The sequence below is a fragment of the Somniosus microcephalus genome, chromosome 3 (assembly GCF_052327205.1).
Source record: "Somniosus microcephalus isolate GS21.2 chromosome 3, FLI_Smic_1.0, whole genome shotgun sequence".
NCBI lineage: Eukaryota > Metazoa > Chordata > Chondrichthyes > Squaliformes > Somniosidae > Somniosus > Somniosus microcephalus.
Window position 1 is genome coordinate 293,597,040 of NC_140989.1, and position 9,142 is coordinate 293,606,181.

The following is a 9,142-nucleotide window of genomic DNA, read 5'->3' on the forward strand; positions in this document are numbered from 1 at the left end:
TGCTGTCTGCGGAACAGTACCCTCTTCCCCTCATTGATGATCTTTTTACGGGCCTGGCCGGAGGGCAAAAGTTCAGCAAAATAGACTAATGCCAGGCTTATCTACAAATGCATGTCGATGACAAATCAAAGGAGCTGCTGACAATTGTGACACACAAGGGGCTATACAGGTACTGCCGCCTTCCGTTTGGAATTACGTCGGCCCCTGCTCTATTCCAAAGGGCAATGGATCAGATTTTGAGTGGACTGCCAGGAGTCCAGTGCTACCTGGACGACATCCTTGTCACTGGGACAAATGAGGAGGATCATCTTCTGAACTTGGATGCGACACTACAATGACTGAAAGAGTACAGACTCAGAGTTCGTAAAGACAAATGTGAATTCTTTCAGTCTTCAGTTGAGTACCTGGGGCATGTGATTGACGCTACAGGCCTGCATAAGGCGCCGTCAAAAATCAAGGCGATCGTGGAGGCCCCAGCACCCCAGAATGTGAGCCAGTTACGTTCATTTCTGGGGCTACTTAACTACTATGGGAAGTTTATTCCAGACTTAGCAACATTGCTGAAGCCGTTACATCAGTTGCTATGTCAAGGCAAAACATGGAAATGGACTGAACTGTGCAACGAAGCTCTCGCCCAAGCAAAGAAAGCATTGCTGAAATCGGAGGTCCTGACACACTTCGACCCAAAGCTACCCGTGCAGCTAGCATGTGATGCATCACCATATGGTGTGGGAGCAGTCATATCCCACATCATGCCTTCGGGTGAAGAGAAACCTATCGCCTTCGCATCACGCACCTTGAACAAGGCCGAGAGTAACTATGCGCAGATCGAGCGCGAGGCCTTGGGAATCGTTTTTGGAATTCGAAAATTTCATCAGTACCTGTTTGGGAGAAGGTTCACACTCCTGACGGACCACCGTCCATTGACTTCAGTCTTCGGGCCCCACACCGGAATTCCGTCTCTCGCTGCAAGCAGGATGCAAAGGTGGGCCTTACTGTTGTCAGGACACACATACGACATCAAATATCGCAAATCAGACTTGCACGGCAACGCAGACGGTCTCTCGAGGCTACCCTTGCCTGTTACTCCCCCAGAGCCTCGTCAGATAGACATCTTCTACTTTAGACAAGTGGAGGGAGCACCTGTCACTGCAGTTCAGGTGCGAAGGTACACCCGCAATGATCCAGTCCTGTCTGAGGTAATGGACGATGTCATTCGAGGGAGAGCTATAGGAGATTCTCCTAGTTTGAAACCTTACGTTTCAAAAAAAAATGAGCTCTCCGTCCAGGCAGGTTGTCTTCTTTGGGGACGCCGTGTCATCATTGCGCCACCTCTGAGGGAACCTATACTGCAACAACTTCATACAGGCCACAGTGGGATGGTTCGGATGAAGGAAATGGCAAGAAGCTACTTCTGGTGGCCAGGTCTCGATGGGAATATTGAGGAGGAAGCCAAAACATGTTCCCCATGTCAAAGGGTCCGGAATGTTCCACAGCTGGCAACCCTACACCCCTGGGATTGGTCTGCAGAAGTGTGGCAGCGAGTACATGTGGACTTCGCCGGTCCTTTCGAAGAGAAGATGTTTATGGTGGTTGTGGACGCTCGTAGCAAGTGGCCGGAGGTCGCTGTGATGAGGTCTACCACGGCAGAGAAAACAATTGAGAAACTTGGTGAGATGTTCAGCCGTTGTGGCTCACCGGAACAACTCGTAAGTGACAACGGTCCACAATTTGTATCACAGGAGTTTGCAACCTTCCTGCATGTGAATGGTGTCCAACACATCAGGTCTGTGCCCTATCATCCTGCTACTAACGACCAGGCAGAAAGATTTGTGCAAACTTTGAAGCACGCCTTGAAGGCATCGCAAGGTCAGGGCTCAATCCACCAACGTCTGAACAGCTTCCTGTTGTCCTACAGGAACGAGCTGCATGCCACAACCAAAACTTCCCCCGCTTCGCTCATGATGAAGAGGCAGTTGCGGACAAGTTTTGACTTACTCAAACCTCCAAGGGCAGAACAGGTTGTCCATTGTCAACAACAAGCTCAAGTTGAAAAGAGAGAGAAAAGAGCCAAGGAGAGACGGTTTCACCCTGGAGAGCACGTCCTAGCTCGAAACTACAACACTGGACCAAAATGGGTTCCTGCTACGGTGATCGCGCAGATGGGCCCTGTGTCTTACACGGTTGAGACTGCTGAGGACGTCGTCTGGAGAAGACACACAGATCAACTGTTGCTAGGAGCAGAGACAGCCACAGAGGTTCCAACGGCTGGTTGGCCTGAACTGTTTCCGGATGATACCGCAAACCAGCATCCTTTGCCACAGTGCTCTTCTCCAACACAGGAACTCAAAGAGACTGTTCCACCTGTGCAAACTCCTGACTTTCGACTGACACAGGCACCTTCTCCATCCAGACCTGTGTCAATGCCTACTGCTGTGGAAGCCAGCGATGACCGCCGGTATCCTGTCAGAGAGCGGCGGCCTCCAAGACGCTTGGATCTGTAGGCTTAGTGACTTACCCACAAGACTGGGGCAGAATAAACCCCAGGGTAAAGTCAGGGTTTGAGGCAGTCTACCTCTACCCTAGGTTCATTGAGTGCATTGAAAGTAACTTACCTGTTGAGGAATAATGTGGACCTGTAGGAGTCTACGTACTCCTAGCAAAAAATACTGAACTCGGAGAGGTTCAACAGAAAAGGTTTAATTGTTGAGGCTGCATGCTGATCACAAAATGGAGTCAGAGACTACACAAAGTACGACTACCTTTCATCAGTGCACAGCTTCAACTGCTCCTCCCTCTCTCTGGGCTTAACTATGTTGCAGATCGAGTTTCTTAAAGGTGTGATCCTTCTTAAAGGCATGACGCCTGATTTATAGTCTACGGACCGGAAAGCGGATTGTGTCCTTTCTGTGATCGGTACGCCACAGACCTTCTATTTAAGAGGGGAGGAAATGTTATGTATTGTGTGTTCTATTGTGTGTTCTCCTCCCACCTGTGGTGGCGCTGTCACAGGAGATAAATGGTTGGGTGTTCTCTGTTAAGTTTAGCTCTCTTTGTTCGGAACTTTCCAGAACTTCCTTTCCTTCCAATAAAGCACTTCATGTTTGAATCTCTGAGTTCTGAGTCCTAAATTGTGTCTAGGTAGAAAGGTACCGACACAACACTCTTTTTGTCCCTAATTGGTTTTAGTGGTGTAGCCCATCTCTCCTGTACCATTCCTATTTATTCTGGAAGAATTCCCAGTTGTTTATGAAGGCAGCATTGTTGTGCTGACAGCATGTTACTCCTCAAATTTTAGCGAACTCGCCTCCTTTTCCAAACACTGGTGGTATACCAGAGAGCATTACACTGCATCCTCTACTTTTGAGTTTTGAGCTAATCTTCATATATGTGGCTTTTAGAGCTCCTACATTATTTCTCCCTTTATTGACCTCTACATGGATTACCACTAATAGATCCCTATCTGTCATATACTGACAAGATTTTTTCTTCACAAGGACTGTGCAGCGGTCCCTCCTGCCAATGCTATTGTGAAGAGACATGTATGCAGCAGTTAGCTTGGTAAGGATGAGGTCGAGTGGTTTATTCCCTCATTTTGGTTCTTTCACCATCTGATGCAGGCTCAGTATGACAACTATGTCCTTCAGGACTCATCCAGCTTGGTCAGTAGTGGAACAGCAAGCCACTCTTAATGGTGGACATTGAAATCACAGAAAGTATGTTCTGTGCCCGTATCTCTCTCCAAGTTGAGAAAGTAACTGAGCGTTTAAAAAAATCTTTGGAAAATTGTTTGTATTTAGTATAAGAAGCAGTATTCAATGTGAAGGTTAACTCTGCTTGTCATTCTGATCATGTCTTAGGCAAGGGTTATGTATTTTGACAATATTTATGTCATTGTGCACTGTGTTTTTCAACAGACAAAAGTTTTTTCTAAGCACTTTTTCATAAAGACCATATCTCCTTAAAAGATGAAGGGGGAAAAATTGGGTGGCGCCCCGAATAAATTAGCGCCCCTCCACCGGAAATTGAGTAGTAGCGCCCCAAGCAGGAGGTGGAGCGCTACTGGAAGCACTCCACCTTCTCCTTGCGGCGTTACAACTGAAGATCGCAGTGCAATCTGCAACAGTGCCACGCGCGTCGGCATGTAGCACCGCAGCATTGCAGGCCTCCTCCCCTGATTAAAGGGGAGGGGCCTAGCGCTGTGCACACCGGGGCCCTGCTAGACCAAGAGGAGTGCTGGGCTGGGCTGAGCGATCGCAGCTGGCACCCCGAGAAAAAAAGGGGAAGGGGGCAGGTGCTGGCAGTCGGCCTAAAATAAATGGCCGCCCGACACTTGCCCCTTTTACTGGCGCCGCCACCACGGCAAAAACGCCCCCTGACCCTGTCGGACATATTGTCTGGCAGTAGGTCAGGGGGCGCAAGGGAAGTTTGCGGCAGAAACACAAGCAGGGCACTGCGCATAGCGATGACGTCATCGCCAGTGGCGCAGCGCCGTGGGGCGCTACCGGCTACCGCCGGTGCTATTCTCGCTCTGAATTTTGCGGGAGGCAATGGTGGCGCTGTATCCAGCCACTAGGGGATTTGCACCCCGTTAGCACCCCCGGGGGTGCTAATGAGAGGGGCAAATCAACCCAATTTTTCCCCTGAGGTTGTATTAGCAGATTGAAATACATGATAATATAAAGGGGGAGGTGTTCTACTTCAGCAATCCTGGGAATGCATGTTGGGAAATTACCATTCCCAGCCTGTGATTTTCCATCTATTCATTTTAATGGATGAAAAATCATTGGCTGAGGTTGCACAATTTCCTGATGTGCATTGGAAAAGCTCCCTTTAGAAGCCTAGCTTTGTTGTGAATACTACACAAAGAGAAACACAATTGCCCATATTTTACGACCACCATGGGTGCGTACGAGGTGTGAACGCACCCATAGGGGCCGCGCAAGTTCTGGGTTGAGGCATGCGAAGCGCATGCGCTGAAACCCAGTACTTGCGATTTTCTTGACAGATCCAATGCATGCCTCTGCGGGTGGAGAGTTGCGCTATTTGCTCAACTTCCGCCTGCTGAAATGCCATAGAATTCTTACGCCTGGTAAAAGCAGGTGTAAGGCCTGCTTTTACCAGCATAAGAATTTAAAAAATAGAAAAATAAGATTTTATCACTCACTTATAAATTAAAAACCCCGTCCAATAAAGTAAGGTTATATTAAGCCCCGTTAAAACATAATTAAAACAAATTATTTTTATTTAATTAAATGACATTTTAATTAATTTTATACATGTAATGGTTTTTCTTTATTTATTTCAGTGTGTTGGTGCATTTCTGTAGTCATCCCCATTCATACTTTTGACAGTTCCGTGCATACGGACTGTCAAAAGTATGAATGGGGATGACTACAGACTCCATTGGTTGAGCTGGCCCACGTGATCCCAGGGGCGTTTGTGAACCGCATACGCCCCTGGTATACGTGGGCCTCTGCACATTTCCAAGAGGATCGGAAGCCTCCGTATCTCTGGGACCAGCAGGGTTCGTAGATTTTTTGCTGATCGGAGGCATTCGCCAGCAGGAAGTCTCCGATCAGAAATTCAGGGCATGGCCCAGAAATTCGGGTCCCAACATGTGAGTACGCACGGGGTACTCACGCGTGGACCCGATGGAAGTGCTGGTTCCTTGCATGCACTACGCATGCGCGGGAAACCGGCACTTCCAATCCTCTGAACGAAGGGGTTCAGAGGTCGAATGCGTGCGCGCGGGAGTCTGCGCGTGCGCTTTGAACTTACGTTTTTTTTTACAGGTTTTTCCGTGAGGGTAAGTCTTTAGATTTTAGAAATGTAAAAACCAGGCGTAAGGACTGCATTTTAAAAGGTAAGTGGTCAATTAATTAAAATTAAAACATTTTTTCCACAGCTTTGTTATTTTTAAATACTTTAAAGCAAGGTAAGTTTATTTTTAGCCCCGTTTTTTATAAAATTATTTTTTTCAAAAATTTAAATTATTGTTTAAAATAGTTATTTAATGTAATTTATAGTTTATTTTAAAAGTGTGATTTTTTTTTAAATTTATTTGAAGGTTAACTACTGTTTTGGGCCCTCAGCATTCATACGTTTTGACAGGTCTTTCTGTCAATCTTATGAATGGGCTTTTCCCTCCTCTGATTGGCTGCCCATGGCTCACGTGATCCCAGGGGACGCATCGCACTAACTATGCCCCTGGGACACGCCAGCGCAGCGCGCCGGCAGCTCGGCCAGGCCCCGGAGAGGAATTCTACGCAGGCCCAGAGCTCAACTGCCGGCGCGCTAGTTAAGTGTAGGTCGGGGGCTTGCACCCGCAAGAAGCCCCCGACCCGAATTTCTGGGCCAATGGCATAAACCACAAGGACAGGTGTTAACCAATTAATTTAGATCACAGTAAATATTTAATCAGCCCTTATAGCAATATGTGGTGCCAGTGTATGGTCCTAAAGAAGGAAGAGATGTATCTTCTGAAAATCTGATCAATATGTTGAAACACTATGGTGAGAGAAAACCTGTCTACATTCCAATGAGCATTTTACTGGATTCACAGTTTCCCTAATTGCTTCGTGCGCAAGTAATATGTCTGATGTACTAAACCATTCAGAACAGGAGGATCCTAGGTTTGATTTGTTATAAACGTCTCGGCTGGGTGCGAATAAGGATGCTAAAATTGGATTCAGTGGCCTTGGGCTAGATGAGGGAGATGAAATCAGCCTGATGGTTTTTGGTCTGATTGATATGTCAGTGACCTTCCCTTTCCCCCCTTTTGCTGAGATGTTCATGTGTGGATATTGGATGAAGAAAGAATTGGCCTCTACGATCAAATAGTCTGTTCAATCCTCATTATCTAGGTTTTCATGTTAAGAACTGCTAGCACCTATGGAACTGTATCCCAGCATTAGTCAGTGCCTTTATAAAGAATAGGGAAGAAAATTGGAAAAGGAAACAAGTTTTATCTGACTGATATGATTCTTTTTGGTAAAAAAGTATTCTGTAGGATACACTATCTCAGTTTGATTATATTATCTTGAATTGACACTATTTGATGTGGTTCTTTCTGTAACCAAATAAGTGCTCTAAATAAATTTAACAAATTACATTCAACTAAATAAAATGGTATTTCTGGCCAGATACGATCACTAAATTAACATTTATCTTGAAACATAATCATTACTACAATAAATGACAAGCAGAGTTAACCTTGGCATTGAATATTGATTTAATAAGTAATACTCTTAATGGACTTGAAGCTGTATTAGGTTTTAACTATTTTGCAGTCATTAATTCAGGGTAACAGAAATGGAATGGAAACTACAAAGGTGTGTACTTGTTCAAAATACATATCGGCCCGGATTTTCCGACCCCCACGGGACCCCATAGGGCCCTCGCAAGTGCCGGTTTCAGGCATGCGAAGTGCATACGCTGAAAACCGACACTTCCGATCTGTCAAGAATCCTCTTGACAGAATCATCCACCTGCCCGGGAGAAGGGCTTCTGCGGGTGGAGAGTTCCGCTTTCTGCACAACCTCCACCCACTGAAAACCTTTCAAAATCTTACACCTGGTAAGAGCAGGTGTAAGGCCTGCTTTGACCAGCATAAGAGTTTAAAAAAGTATTAAAAAATTTTTAAAATTTCACTCATTTATAATTATAAAAAATACTTTTAATAAAAGATAAGTTTATTTTTAGCCCGTAAAAAACTAATAATTTTTTTCAAAAAATTAAATTTTTGTTTAAAATATTTAATTTAATGTAATTCTAACTAATTTTAAATATGTGATTTAATTTTTTTTAATTTAATGTTTAACTGTTTTTTAACGTGATCCCCATTCATACTTTTGACAGATCAATGCAGAAAGACCTGTCAAAAGTGTGAAGGGGGTTCCCTTCTTTGATTGGTTCCCCATGGCCCACATGATCCCAGGGATGCTTGCAAACCACCTGCACCCCTGGGATACCTGGGCCTCTGCACGCGCAGACCAGGAGAGGCCTAGGATCGGAAGTCTCAGAACTACGGAGCCAGCAGGTAAGTGCGTAGATTTTTCCCAATCGGAGGCATCCGCACGCAGGAAGCCTCCGGTCGGAAAATCCAGCCCAATTATCTTAGTACAGTGGGTTATCAGGCTGCCTTGTCATAAAAACAGAAAGTGCTGCCCATACATAGCAGGTTGATAAGCATGTGAAAGGGAAAAGTAGGTTCATATTTTGGATGAGACCTCTCACCAAAACTAATTAACAAGAAGGTGTAACACGACAACACTCCTGGTGACCAGGACAAAAGAAACCAATGAAAATCAACATGAAGAGATGCCACAATTCTTCAGGGCTGGTACACTTAGAGGAGAAGTGGCAGTAAATGAAACGGTTGAGAAAATGAAAAATCTGTAATATGAGAAAGAATATGTTAGGCATGCGCAGTGGGTTGAAAAGCATCTAAAAGACAGATACATCCCCCCCCCCTCCCCCACACCGTGTGTTGAGTGGTCAGTCTCATCCATGCTGTTATGGGGAAGTATTAAGCAAAGGATAAACTCTTTTCCAATAGGAAAGGATCCAGGTGTCCTCTACTGGGAAATGATGGACCTCACCTCCTAATGCTCAATTTCAGAGCAGCATTGTTAGAAGCCTGAAAGCTCATTGTCTACCTATCTTTAACAAAAAATAAAGCCAAAGTCTGAACTTCAAACATAAACCATCACATTGGGGAGTCAGTCAGGAGGGGGCCTTAATTTACAAGTGCCATCAAGGCAGTAAGGAGAGAGATTTATTTACACAGAGAGTTGTTAGAGCTTCAAAGTCTTTGCCACAGGGAGTAGTTTAGACAGAATCCATTGCATATTTTAAAGAAAAATTGATTAATGTGAAGCAGAGGAAAATAAAGGGCAATCAGGAGAGAACAGGGCAGTGTGATTAGCTTTGGATTGCTTTAGCAAAAAGCCAGCACAGAAAATAAGTCAAATGATTTCCTTCAGTGCTGTAAAATTCTTTGTTTCTAAGATTCTTCTACCTTCAAGTGTCTGATTGCTTAAACAGACATTTATATGCTATTACATGTAAAGGAGTTGATACAGCAAACTCACATCTATTTTTCAGGCACTTTCTGATTCTCTTCAAGCTTTTACAGCCA